Genomic DNA, 15,268 nt, shown 5'->3' on the forward strand with positions numbered 1-15,268 from the left:
TCATGAATATATTAATCTATTATTTTAATAGCATTTTAATAACACAGGGTACTAAAGTATCGTTAGATTTTCAATAGGAATTGAATTTTAAAAAATCATTTTCTCTCAATTTTTTTAATGTGTGATTCATATTTTGGCATTATTTGATTTGGAACCGACAAACAAAAAATAGGCCCATTATTCCAGGAAGTCCAGGAAAGAAATCGTCATCATGAATGTCACGTGACCACGTGTCAAATCACATGGTACACAACTTCAAAATAAAAGCTGTAGGCTAGTCTAACATCCATACATATCTACTGCATAGTACTGTGTTCTATTTGTCTGTCATTCAATGTTATATGAGATACTTCAATGGTTTCCAGTGGAAATAAGCTTAGTCTTTTCATGGATCTCCTTTTAGTAGACCTTGTACCAGTGAACTGTACCGTCATGAAACTGTACCTTTTCCTATGCAAACTTCTAATAAAGTCTTCAATCGTGACTACTAATTGAAGCCGAGGCCGAATTGGGCCGAATCGCATGGATGAGCCCTGACAGCAGAGCGGTTGGGTTCAGGGGAATTAGCGGGCTGTGCCTTTAAGAGAACCAGGTGAATAATGTGGATAAGCCCGGGCAGTTCCCTCTCACGCTAAACTTAAATAATAAAGGGGAATAAGGAGCCCAGGGGCAGGGAACTCCGGGGCGCTCTGTAAGTAAAGTAGGGTTGCTGTGTCTGCAGAGATCTCCATATATGGGCATAAGTGGACAAAGGCAAACAGATGGTCAAAACGGGTCCTATGACAACAGGTATAATGGGGTTTGCATTAAAGGGTAGGGCCGGAACTGGTACTGTGTCTGCAGAGATCTCCATATATGGGCATAAGTGGACAAAGGCAAACTGATGGTCAAAACGGGTCCTATGACAACAGGTATAATGGGGTTTGCATTAAAGGGTAGGGCCGGAACCGGTACTGTGTCTGCAGAGATCTCCATATATGGGTATAAGTGGACAAAGGCAAACAGATGGTCAAAACGGGTCCTATGACAACAGGTATAATGGGGTTTGCATTAAAGGGTGGGGCATTCATTCCCTATTTTAAATTCAGCGCGCGTGTTTCCCGCCGCAGCAGGTAGTCGGGGGCACTAACAGATGCAGAGATCTCCATAATGGGCATAAACGGACACAGACATCAGATACAGAGATCTCCATATATGGGCATGAAATGGATGCAGACAGACAGATACAGATATCTCCATATATGAGCATAAATGGACACAGGCAAACAGATGGTCAATACGGGTCCTACAGAGATCTCCATATATGGGCATAAAATGGACGCAGACAGACAGATAACTCCATATATGGGTATAAATGGACACAGGCAAACAGATGGTCAAAACGGGTCCTACAGAGATCTCCATATATGGGCATGAAATGGACGTAGACAGACAGATATCTCCATATATGGGCATAAATGGACACACGGCCAAACAGATGGTCAAAACGGATCCTATGACAACAGATATAATGAGGTTTGCATTAAAGGGCAGGGCATTCATTCCCTATTTACATTGTTCCCGAGTTGGCCAGGCCGCCGACTAGACGCTCGGCACGCCCGAAGCGCGTGCCGGACAGTTAACCCTTTAGTAAGATTCTTTAAAACCGGAGCCGAGATGTTCAATGCAAATCCAACTCAGGACCTGAAAATGGTGTTCAAGTCCAAAAGCTCACAGGGAGCTAAGAAAAAACATCTTAACCCTGATGTCCCTGACGTTGTTATTTTTGCACCAGGAGACCAGACACAACCTCGAGACATTGTTCTGTACAGAACTCCAGCTGATGCACCTAATCACAGACAAACTACACATATCAATTCACTCCACCCTATGTATGACCCAGCTGCCTATCCCTTGATCTTGCCATATGGAGATGCTGGCTTCAGCATCGACAATCCCATCCTCAAGGTTAATGCAAATTCAGCCAGAGGCAAAGTCACTCTTCAGGAGTTCTTCAGATTCCATCTACAACAAAGAACTAATTCTTTCAACACCCTTCTGAAGTCAGGGAGACTTACTCAAGAATACTTCTGTGATCAATACTCCAAAATTGAAAGTTGCCGGATGAAATTCTACAGGAGTAGGGAACAACAAGACAAGTACAGGGCCCACCAGTATTCAGGTCTGGATGATGCCCTAACTGCACAGCAAGCACAGCCAGGACAGACTGAGGCCACCAGGATTGGTCAACAGATAATTCTTCCAGGCTCACACACTGGTAGCCCCAGATACCAATTCAAGCGCTTTCAAGATGCCCTTGCCATAGCAGCCAGATATAGAAGGTTTGACCTCTTCATTACCATGACGTCAAACGCAAGGAGTGAAGGTGTACTGAGTAACATCTTTCCAGGACAGCAGCCCACCGACAGACCAGATATTGTTAACAAAGTTTTCAAAAGGAGTTTGGATGAGCTCCTCCACGACACAAAGCTCGGCGTCTTTGGGAAGATGAAGGCTAGAATACACACTATTGAAGGACAGATGAGAGGACTGAAACATGCCCACATACTGCTACTCCTACATGAGATTTTGACTGTCGCTGACATTGATCAAATAATTAGAGCAGACATACCTGACAAACAAAAGGAGCCAGAGCTGTATGAGCTGGTGTGTCGATTCATGCTACATGGACCCTGTGGCCCGGCCTACCCTAACAGCCCCTGCATGGTCAATGGTATCTGTACTAAGAAATTCCCTAAAAACTTCTGTGCCAACACACGACTGCCTCATGATGGTCATGGCTACCCAGAGTACAGACGGCCCATTGTCGGTCACACCCATAAGAAGAATGACTTTCTGTTTGACAGCAGGTGGGTCGTTCCTTACAACGCTTGGGTCCTAAGTACAATAGGCAGGATGTCCAATGTATCAGTGCTCCAAGGAGAAAGATTCTACTTGAAACTGCTCCTAGGACATATCAGAGGACCACAGACCTATGATGACCTTAAGGTATATAACGGCAACCACTATGACACTTTCAAAGACACTGCTCTAGCCATGGGCTTGCTTCAGGACGATGGAGAATGGATTACCGCCATGCGTGACGTCTCAAGCTACGCTTCCTCAAGGAAAGTAAGAGAAACCTTTGCCATCATCCTCCACTACTGTCAACCTTCAGAGCCCAAAGATCTGTTTGAAAGATTCTTTGAACAGCTTAGTGAAGACTTTGTCCATGAGGAGGCCACTGCATCTGAGGTGCCCTACAGATGCAGTAGACACAACATTTATACACAATCAGGTACTACTTGCAATTGAAAACGAGCTCTCGCAAATGGGAGGTAGTCTATCCAAACACAATGATATGCCACAGCCAAGACCACTAACTGAGCAGGAAAAACTGACACAAATCTTCAGATCTGAAAAATTCAACATAACACAGCAAGAACAAATTGTAAAGTCACTTGCTCCTAAGCTCAATGGAGAACAAATGGCACTCTACGAAGCTGTCTATCAGGCAGTACATGCACCAAAAGAAGAAACCATCACACGGCAGTTCATTCTAAACTCCCCAGCAGGTTATGGCAAAACCTTTACCTTTAAGGCAATTGCAGCTAAGATTCGCGCAGAGAATGGCATTGTACTGTGTGTGGGCAGCACAGGCTTAGCGGCACAGAACCTGGAGGGTGGTAGGACAGCTCATTCAAGATTTAAGATCCCAATCCCCATTTTTGAAGACTCTGTCTGTGCCATCAACGCCGAGTCCTCCCTGGCTAGGCTCATCAAAGAGAGCAACTTGATAATCTGGGACGAGATATTCAGTGTTAACCGATTTAATGTTGAGTGTGTGGAAAGAACACTGAGGGACCTCATGCACTCACAACAACCTTGGGGTGGCAAAACTGTCCTTCTGGGTGGAGACCCTAGGCAGACACTCCCTGTTATTAAAAGAGCAAGCAGAGCCCAGATAGTTACAGCATGCATCCAGATGTCACCACTGTATCCTCTCATGAAGCACCACAAGCTTAACATCAACATGAGGACAGAAACAGCTGAAAGGGACTTCTCCAACTATCTTCTTGCTTTAGGGGACGGAAAACTCCCTCACGAGGACACAGAAGTTCAAATCCGAATTCCACCACAACACTTGGTTAAGGATCTGAATACTCTGATTTCTTACACCTTTCCTGACCTGCAAAATGGATGTATCAACAAAGACAACCTTCTCAAAGGCACTGTATACACTCCTCTGAACAATGACATCCGAGAAATCAACAACATATGCTTGGCTGACTTACCTACAGAAGAGAGAGTCTACCTTTCAGCCGACTCAATTCAGGAGGACGACCACAAGGATTACGTGACTGTGGAATTACTCAATTCACTGACACCCTCTGGAATCCCTGATCATAACCTCAAATTGAAAGTAGGCGCACCAGTCATGCTGCTTAGAAACCTGCAATCAGGTCCTGACCGCACTCTCAAGAATGGCACCAGAATGGTGGTAATGCAAATGATGGACAGAGTCATTGAGTGTGAGATTGCAGTAGGCACAAACAGGGGTGAAACAATCTTCCTACCAAGAATACCTCACTATGACAGAGGTGAGCTTCCCTTCACCTTCATTAGACGACAGTTCCCTATCCGCTTAGCATTCTCTGTTACAATCAATAAGGGTCAGGGCCAAGAGAATGAACGAGTTGGCATCTACTTGCCTAAACCTGTGTTCGCTCATGGCCAACTCTACACAGCCTTCTCTAGAGGAAAGAGAGCCAGCGCTGTAAAAGTTTTCATTGTGGATAATGACAAGGGCATTACTGACAACATTGTTTATAGCGAACTCCTTTAGGATAATGGGCATAAATGGACACAGACAGACACAGAGATCTCCATATACGGGCATAAAAGGGACACACCCAGACACATACAGAGATGTCCATATATCACAGACACAGATAGCTCCATATATGGGCATAAATGCACACACAGATGGGCATAAATGGACACAGGCAAACAGATGGCCAAAACGGGTCCTATGACAACAGGTATAATGGGGTTTGATTTAAAGGGTGGAGCATTCATTCCCTATTTACATCGTTCCTGTGTAGGCCGGTCCCCGACTAGACCCTCGGCCACCCGAAGGGCTAGACCCTCGGCCGCCCGCTTTCTAGTCAAAGTAATAGGATCAACAGGCAGGCAGGCAGGGGGTCCATGAGGGGTTTACAAGGGGGTCCATGGCTGGTTCCCAAAGTGTGGTTTGGGGACCCCCAGGGTTTCTATGGCTGGTTCACAACAGCCTGGTACACGTACAGCCATGGCTGGTTCCCAAAGTGTGGTTCGGGGACCTCTGGAGGTCCATGACGGATTTCCAAGGGGGTCCATGGCTGGTTCTCAAAGTGTGGTTCGGGGACCTCTGGGGGTCCCTGAGGGGTTTCCAAGGGGTCCATGGCTGGTTAGCAATAAGTGTGGTTCGGGGACCTCTGGGGGTCCCTGAGGGGTTTCCAAGGGGGTCCATGGCTGGTTAGCAATCATGGTTAAAATTAAGTTTGAAGTTACAATGAGTGTGTGTGGGGAGAGGGCCTGAGCCTGGAGGGCCAGATAACATTTACATCAAATATCTAAATACTGAATGAAGAAAATTAAAAACTGTTCAGGGTGTTCATACAAGCCTGATTAGACCATACAATGACAGAAAGTTTTTTTGAAAGTGGAATATCCCTTTAACTGAGATTGTACAAATGGAACCAAATGGTTCTCAGAGTACACACCTGTTAGCATGGCGACGACCCATGCTTAATCAGAGTAATCATCCCATGAAGCTTGTTCTTCTGTTTCTTTTGAAACATTCTTACAGTTCTGGCACTGACATAAATCAGTACAAGACAGTCTTGCAGACTGTAACGACCCACGGCTCAGATGGATCGGAACATATTCACTATGACACCAGTTTGCAAAAATATAGATGGATTTATTTACAAAGTAGGTAGAAAATAGTGAATGTACGAGATAGTTCTCTTCTTTAACAATATGAGTGTAATGCCATCTAGACCGCTTGCTTCCTTGGCATCGGCATTATAGGTCTGCGTCTGCTCCAGTAGCATGTCAAGAGAAACACTGCTGTTGTGGCTGCCATCTGCTCCTCAGCCAACAAATACACCTGCCATCAGTGCTTCACGTACCTCTGAAGCCGTTTCTGGTCATTTCTAAAGCAAATACAGAGGTAAAGATTGCTGCCCGTACTTGCAATGGCCTGCTGAAGTGAGGAAGGGTAGCATTCTTGCTGATTCACAGAGATGGAGACCTTTGGAGAATATCTGACATCTCCAAGAAGGTTGCCCAGAGGACTACAGTTGGTTGCCCATTGAATGATTCCTGAAAAAGCAGCAGCTGATCTCCTAGGACTGCCATCTCTGGACTCCTCGTCATCTGCCAGTTCTCTTTCTCAAACAGGTTCTTTAAGGCCAACTCAACTTGTGGCTTCCAGGGCTGTGTGTCCCTGCCTGCTGCCCATGCCTCAAAGGCTTCCCAGAGCAGGAGCCACACGGCTTCACTGAGGACATTGACAGCATGTAAAGTTTGGGTATTCAGTCTTTTCACCAAACATCTTCTTGAAAGTTCCTTCTTGACAGAGACTTGCTGCGACAAGCAGATCATCTGCCCCTGCATCCCTGATAATCTTGCAAATAGCCTTCATGTAGCTGTGAGCTTGGTGGGAGCCTTCCAGCAACAGGACTACATTGCCAAACTCATCTTTGTGCTTGTTTCTAACGGCAACTGCGAGTTCATATGTTGCCTGATCTCCAGTGATAATGGTCTATGTATGTAGTGACAAGTAGTTTCGTCTCTTTTCTGAGGGCAGAAGGATCATTTGGCAATGCTGGGATGAGTGGAAGGTAGCCAGTAATGCTAGCCTGTCATTATGTCGGTGATAGCTGAAAAGCCAGGTAAACCAGCTTCTGCATCTGGAAGAGCATTCAGCAACTGTGATGTTGAAGCTATTCTACCTATAGGCGCCACACAAGTAAAAGGCCTTCAGCCAAGCCATCTGATGACGTCTCTAGACTCTCCAACTTACCAATGTGTTCAAGAGACCTGGACTTATGTCTGTCTTTTGCTGACAAGAAACACTTGGGAGTATGTTGTTCAGCAACTTGTGATAAATTAAAATGTCATATTTAAGATACATTTAGCTGTATGTACGTTTTCTCACATTTTTCTCTGCAATCATCCCCACAAATCTAGATAGAATCTGAGGGAAAACAACAAATGTGTTCATAATGCTGTTCATAAAGCAGATGTTTGCCATAACAGCCAGCTGTCACTGTAAAAGTCATAGTAAAGCTCATTTTCGTGTGGCGTCCATCTTGGAAATACGCAAATTAAAGGTCCAGACACACCCAATCATGACGATAAGTATTCCATTGAGTTTCTCTTGCTGTGAAATCATGAAATAGACACCAAGTTTATAGGCCTACTTGTCATATAAAACAACCACTTACATTGAAGCGTTTTCTTCAATAAATTTGCTACATTACATCATCTAAATTCACATATGAGTATACTAAGGCACCAATACTTGTTTCAGATGTTAGGTAGATGTATTTATGACATGTGAGAAAGATTTTGTGTTGCCAAAATCAATTTAGCAAATTTTACAAGCAAAAACAGCAGCACAAGATTTAGTTTTTTTTGTTATTCACATTTTTGTCTGGTGACAAAAATTGTGCCAATGACACACGGAGAACTTTTTGTTTCTTACTTACTATCAATAGATCTATCTTATGGAGCAAAGTTTATGTAGTGCCCATGGGGCGGGAACGAAACCGAACGATAACAGCCACGCAATTTAGCCTACATGCAACATTGGACATGCTGTCATCAGGTCGTATTTCAGATTCTGCCCCATTCAGGGCCAAGGAGGGTGGCAATGGCTGGCCAATAGCACTGAGCCACTTTCACCGTTCATAGTGCTATCGTCCCGTGAAAAGGCAGAAACGTTTTTTATTTGTTTAGTTTATATTTGTTACATTGCGCGTACAGCCGGCCTCCCGTGGGCTGGGGGCTATTAGGGGGAGGGGACAGGGAATGAAATGAAAACAAGCCAAGTTATGCTTAGTAATATGTGCCCAGGTGAGCGCCCATAATTGGAGTCTGATGACGTATGTTATCAACATGACATCAGTAATTGGAGGCCTGTTCCAATATAAGTGGCCGAACACACAATATAACTGTATTCAACACTTCAAGAGGCTTTATTCACCATTGTCTGTTTGAGAAATGTTGAGGTGGACTGTATGTCACGGACCAACATGTTCGTATAATGCTGCTGTTTCTGTGGGACCCCAGGTTTACTTCTTTGGAAGATACAGTCATGTGACTTATCCAGATGGAAGGTACAGTCATGTGCATCATAGAGGTCAGATTGATGTGCACATCTTCAACACAATATCCTTACGCTGGAGGAAGTTGTCTCCAGTGACAAATGGGAGAGGAGAGGTTCCCATCATGCGCTGTGGCCACACAGCGGTACTGATACAAGATATGATTTACATCTGGGGGGGCCATAACTGTACATCATACTTCAACATTCTTTATGCATTTGATGTTGACACCCACCGGTGGTTGAAGCCCAAGGTATCAGGGACTGTTCCAGAGGTCAAGACTCACTCGGCCTGTGTCGTTGGGAAGCTCATGTATATCTATGGAGGATACAACATTCAGACTGGATCAATTAATGACATCTACAAGTTGGACACCACAACAATGTTCTGGTCTTCAATTAACGCCGGAGGAACACCACCAAACTTTTCATCACTGCGCTCTGCCACCATCATCGGGACAAAGATGTTTGTATTTGGGGGCTACGGCGGAGACAGGGACTACTACAACAGCATCAAAGTGTTTGACACAGAGACCAACTGCTGGCTGAGCACACCTTCTTCTGCACAGCTCCTTCCAGGACGACGCTGTGCTTGTTCGGCCTTTGCCTACAATGGAGAGCTGTACGTATTTGGTGGCTCCAAAGGGGAGCATGACTTCAATGCTCTGTGGAAATTCAATTCAGTAACCCTCACCTGGAAGAAGGTTGAGCCCAAGGGAAAAGGCCCGGATAGGATGGATGGGATGTGCTGTTGCGTGGTGGGAGATTGTATCATCTTCTTTGGAAAATACCCCAAACCCCATGACCTGTACATCTTAGACTTAAGTCCTAATCTGAAGTTGTTATGCAAACTAGCAGTTATTCAGTACGGTGTGGAGCTGTCGGGACTCCCACACAACATCAGGTGGGAACTGGCAGCCATGAAGCCACAGAAGCATGCAACTTGTCACTTATGTACATTTTCTCTATTTTCTAAAAGTTCAATTTTGGACTGAAAGGTTTCCATCCAACAGAGACAATATGAGGTCATCGTGTCACAGAACATGGAGAGAGATCAACTCAAAGCAGCTCGTCTGCTCTCTGCTGTGTACAGATCTAATCAGTCTGTGATTCCACACCACTACACATCACCATCATTATCAGCTATTCTGAGACACAGCGATGTCATGGACGGAGGGGATGAGACATCATGTCCACAGTCACGCTACACTTTAGCTGGCCGCACACTAGCCGACAATCGGGGCATTTAATGACCCTCCCGACAATCGGGCTGCCTGCGTCTGAAACGTGCCCGATTATCAAGCATAAATCTCGTCTAGTGTGAGGATTCACAGATCCAATCTGAGCCCAGCCGAGTGGCTTGCAAGACGATCGGGCCAGCACGACTTTTTTCAAAAATGTTTGATATTTTTCTGGATAGCTATACTGGTATGGAACATCAGTGGGGGACCAAAACGTTTTATATTAAATATTAGAAGTTCACAACACATATAGGAAAAGTACAGGACAGTACAGTTCTAATACAACGTCTACTAAAAGGATTTAAACCCCAAGAAAGCACATTGGCCTGTTTGCATTGGGGTCCTTGTACTCAATTAATAAAAAAACGTAATTAAATGACACACAAATAAACACAGTACTATGCAAAAGTATAATCTTCTCGTCTCATCTCTTCTATTCTCTTTTTTGACTGTTTTAATATCATCTTATTCAAACATCTTTTTTCCATTCCCATTACAATATATGCATGCATTTGGGTCCCCATCCGGAATCAATGGGGTACATTTTGATAATATATTTATTTTCTTAGGAATGCGACAAATACAAAACTATATTGGACTCAAATCTCCATGACATGAGTTGGCCTATTCAATAGGAAAAGACGCACACTTGAATGGCGACACATTTTTTTTCTTCTTTTTTTTGTTGTTGTACTCCTTGTGGTCCAGTGTAATATCATCGAGATGAGAGTTTGGTGTGACTGTGGTTCCACTGCTGTGGGTCTGTTGCTGCCTGAGGGGACACAGGTAGATGGTCCATCCCAGGGAGATTCCTCCAACAAACACTGTGCGAGCAACAGGGGGGACCAGGGTGAAGTTCACTGCCTAGAGTAATAGGATAGATCAGAAACATAAGTTCTTTGGGCTGTGTGTGCGGTAACCGGTAGTCGCTGGAAAACATACGTACTTGCAGAGATTTTTATTCTTGCATTTGTTTTACTGAGAATAAGGTTAGTTATAAATTTAGGATTAAGCATAGCTTTCTGAGGTTAAGATTAGGAATAGGGTTAGGTTTTGGCACCGTTTCACTGAGGTTAAGTTTAGGATTAAGGTTATTGTTTAACTGTTTAGGCATAGTGTACAGAGTACAGTATGTAGGCGTCGAGGGGAGTTAGAATAGAATAGATCTTTATTGTCATTGTCACAAGTACAACGACATTAAAAGTGTCTAACGATCAGTGCATCACTAAAATCATTAAAAAAAGCTAAAACAATTCAACAAAAAACGTACACAGAAACCATACTTCCCATCATTGCACAACCCCTATTGCACTTAATATGCACAGCACAGACAAACATGTAAATAAAAGCAGCTGTTATTGCACAAGGTTAGGCACTTAAACCCAAACAGCACCATCAAACATGAATGTTCATCTGATCAAAGTTTCTTAGCAGCATCCAGTGTAACTATTGCTGCAATATAGAAGCTGTTACTAAACCTGCTTGTTCCTGACTTTATCGATCTATACCTTCTGCCTGATGGCATCAGATCAAACAGGGAGTGACCGGGGTGGAAAGTGTCCTTTAAAATGTTCTCTATTTTGTTGTGACAGCGGGACCTGTGTAGTTCTTCCAGTGTGGGGACGATTTTCTGTGCTGTGTTAATGACCCTCTGGACCTTTAACCTCTGAGCTGCTGTGTAGCTGGTGTACCACACATATACAGTATGTTAGAAATGCTCTCTATAGAGCACCGATAAAAGGACACTAGCAGTCTCTGGGAGATGTTATTACCCTGCATTGAAGACCAATACCAGGCTGTCGGTCTGTTATGTACCGTCAATCCCCAAGGAGCCATTCATTATCCCGATTATTACCCAGCTACTAAATAAAATTGATAATTTGAATCAAAACTAAAAACAAAACAAAGTATTTCCTTGTTTACAGACGGCTGAAAGAAAGTACCTACCCTCAATGACCAGACCGTGTCGCACTGGGCGTTCCCCCCAGTGAAACACGGTCTGGTCATTGAGGGTAGGCAAGTTCTATGGTAAGGGCTAAGGGCTAAGGTGGAGTCTGAAGAGGTGAGTTTTCAGACTACGGCGGAAGCTAGGGAGTGAGTCTGCAGTTCTAACTGCAATGGGGCGTTCATTCCACAATTTGGGGGCCAGGAGGGCCAGGAATCTGGTTCGAGTGGAACGTTGTCCTGGGTGTTTTAGCGAAGGTTTTGTCAGCTTCCCAGAGTTAGCTGATCTGAGTGAATACCTTTGGCTGCTTTGAAGGCCAGCATCAGTGCACCCTGTAGACAATAGGGCTTCCGGTGTGTTCCAAGATTTCTAGCGGAAGTCTGCGTTTAACGGATGTTACGTCATGCGGTGCGGGTCTGTTTACATTCCCCAGCGAAAAAACTAAAATAGATTGTAGCTCTTAACTCACTCTTAATATGTGTAACATTGCTTGAATCAATGTTTTTGTTTGTATATTGTTTATTGCGAGCGCAACCGACGGAGCAGGAGATAGACCAGAGTTAATTTCGTGCAGGGAATACGTTTGCATGAACACCGCACCGTGAAAAAAATACAGCTTCCGGTGAAATTCCTACGGCGGAAGTTGAACGTCTTCTGCCTTCTATTGTCACCAGGCTTTTCTCTTCGGAGATGAGTAAAGCCTGGCTACGCGAGGCTAGCATCAGTGACAGTGTTGTACTCTGATGTCATCCCTATGTTTCCATTGGGCTGCCATGTTTTAAAAGTGGTCAGATGGGCGGGCTGCGTATCACTTCAGGTTTTTCAGTATGACCCTAGACCAGAAGATATTGGGAGCCACTGATCTACACACATGACTACACACTATACAGTCCCTTCTAATACACTCACCAATGAAGAAGGCACTGATAGTGGCAGGGGTTGCTACCAGCTGGTCCAGGACAACCTTCCCAGATATCTTCTTGATCCCACCGCTGGCATCATCTTCTCCAGACCCTTCAGCCAGTGGAGTTTGCATGGAAACAGAAACCCACCAGTGCTACTCTAGCTATTGCAGCAGTGCTACCAAGCTGTGCAGAGTCCACCTCAGTGGTTCTCCCTCCCAGCATGCTCTGCTGTATGAGTTCAGCGGAGGCAAAAAGACTGGTGTACCCCAACACTAACCTCAGTGGGGGTATTTCTGAATAGGGTCTGCCCCCCTGACATCATGCTCTGACGTTACTGTGATGTCAGGGGAACCACTCTTAACAGATTGGTTTTGCCGCTCTGATATCACACTCTGGCTTCACTGTGATGTCACACTAACAGAAACCTGTTTATGCCCATATATGGAGATCCCTGATGTCATCACTATTAAGCCCATATCTAAAGGACGTCATATGGGAATGCCCATATATAGAGGGCACATCGGCCCCATACCACACTAACAGAATCCATTATGGCCAAGACAGATGGCCAAGACAGTCCATATCTGTGTGGCTGGTTCTACAGACAGGGATCTCTATGTATGGGCATAAAAGGGTATGATGTCAGATGTCATAGACATAGGACTTTCACATAACAAATAATAACTGATTACCGGTAAGTATGTTTGGGCTCTCACATCATATCTCCATATACAATACATGGATCTCCATATATGGGTACCAGGGGTCTCCATATATGGGTAACTGGTCCGATATACATCAATGGCCAGATGGCCTAGAATTAGTGCGACGTCGCCCTAATGTCGCCCTGTACTACTACTGTACACATGCATACTGTATATGTCTTATACAGTATATAGAATACTAGTAAGACACCCAAGGGTGGAATGCAACCTCAGGGTGACATGCAACCTCGCCCTAAAGGGCGAGGTCGCGCCAATTCTTGACAATCTGGCCAACCACAGCGTTTCTCTGATGATTCTAGTTGTTGTCATTCTGGGGGGAGTTTGTTCATGTTTTTGTGAGGGTATCAACCCTAGGAGCTCAGCACACTCACAGAATCATGGCACACTCACAGAATCAATGTTATGCCCATACATGGAGTTCCCTGACTATGTTATGTCAAAACATGCCCATATGTGGACATTACCAAATATGGGCATTTCCAGATATGTCCTTAATATTGATAACATTGGGACAGGGATCTCCATATATGGGCATGAAACATATGTTAATTAGTAAAGCCAAGCTTAGGTTTGATGCCTTGGGATTTCTATATTTGGACATAAGTGTGTACCCAATAGGTCATCATCTGGAAAGGTAGGGTGTAAATCAGAGTAAAGCAGGCTTTTGAGCTAGTTAGGGCCAGAGATTGATGACATCAGAAATCCCCATATATGGGCATAAAGGGATTTTGCTTTTGGGAATGCCCATCTATGGCATTTTTATTTTATTTTATCCTTTATTAATAAAAATACATGTATGTATCCATATACATATGGAGTTCAATATTGATGTTTTTGGAGAAGGTATGTTGTAAATGTATGCTACTTAGTAAGGGGCCTCGGGTTAGATACTCTTTGTATGGCCTCTGGAGGTCCTTGGCGTCGGTTAGTAGTATGCCCAGCTCATAAGATGTGGGACGTCACAAAGCCTGCGGCCATGTATCATTTTCCATCAGGCCTGTTGGTTTTCACTCTCCAGTGCGGCGTTCATGCGCTGCAAGTCAATGGCAGACTTGGCAGTTTTGTGAGGGTATCAACCCTAGGAGCTCAGCACACTCACAGAATCATGGCACACTCACAGAATCAATGTTATGCCCATACATGGAGTTCCCTGACTATGTTATGTCAAAACATGCCCATATGTGGACATTACCAAATATGGGCATTTCCAGATATGTCCTTAATATTGATAACATTGGGACAGGGATCTCCATATATGGGCATGAAACATATGTTAATTAGTAAAGCCAAGCTTAGGTTTGATGCCTTGGGATTTCTATATTTGGACATAAGTGTGTACCCAATAGGTCATCATCTGGAAAGGTAGGGTGTAAATCAGAGTAAAGCAGGCTTTTGAGCTAGTTAGGGCCAGAGATTGATGACATCAGAAATCCCCATATATGGGCATAAAGGGATTTTGCTTTTGGGAATGCCCATCTATGGCATTTTTATTTTATTTTATCCTTTATTAATAAAAAATACATGTATGTATCCATATACATATGGAGTTCAATATTGATGTTTTTGGAGAAGGTATGTTGTAAATGTATGCTACTTAAGGGGCCTCGGGTTAGATACTCTTTGTATGGCCTCTGGAGGTCCTTGGCGTCGGTTAGTAGTATGCCCAGCACATAAGATGTGGGACGTCACAAAGCCTGCGGCCATGTATCATTTTCCATCAGGCCTGTTGGTTTTCACGCTCCAGTGCGGCGTTCATGCGCTGCAAGTCAATGGCAGACTTGGCAGTCAGACAGACAGCCATTGACTCCGGCCTAACAATGGCTACTTTCTATGACGGTAGTCCCATATGACATGATGGACTGGACTATCTCCATATATAGTGTTATCCACATTTCGTGTAGCTGCCCTGTACAGGAAGTGATGTCACAACTCGCTGACATCACACTGACATCACAGAGGCTTCGGAAGGACGGTCACGAGGCTTCGGACACTCAAGCGACACGATTCTTCAGAGTATATGCGACCTTCGGTCGCAATCAAATGGAAGTTACTTCTGTGATGCATATCGAAAAACAAAAATCTAATCATGTAGATCT

The 15,268-nt window shown here is 44.3% G+C and overlaps 1 pseudogene across 1 annotated transcript; it reads right to left on the reverse strand.

Annotated features, from left to right (window-relative positions):
* Window positions 1-10,221: 10,221 nt before the first annotated feature.
* On the reverse strand, window positions 10,222-12,669 carry LOC308285140 (mpv17-like protein; annotated as a pseudogene). Its single transcript has 2 exons — window positions 12,452-12,669; window positions 10,222-10,457 (listed from the first exon to the last, which is right to left on the reverse strand). The product of its transcript is annotated as a mpv17-like protein (transcript).
* Window positions 12,670-15,268: the final 2,599 nt, after the last annotated feature.

Source organism: Nannobrachium achirus (genome assembly GCF_963921795.1).
Source record: "Nannobrachium achirus genome assembly, chromosome: 5".
Classification (NCBI taxonomy): Eukaryota; Metazoa; Chordata; class Actinopteri; order Myctophiformes; family Myctophidae; genus Nannobrachium; species Nannobrachium achirus.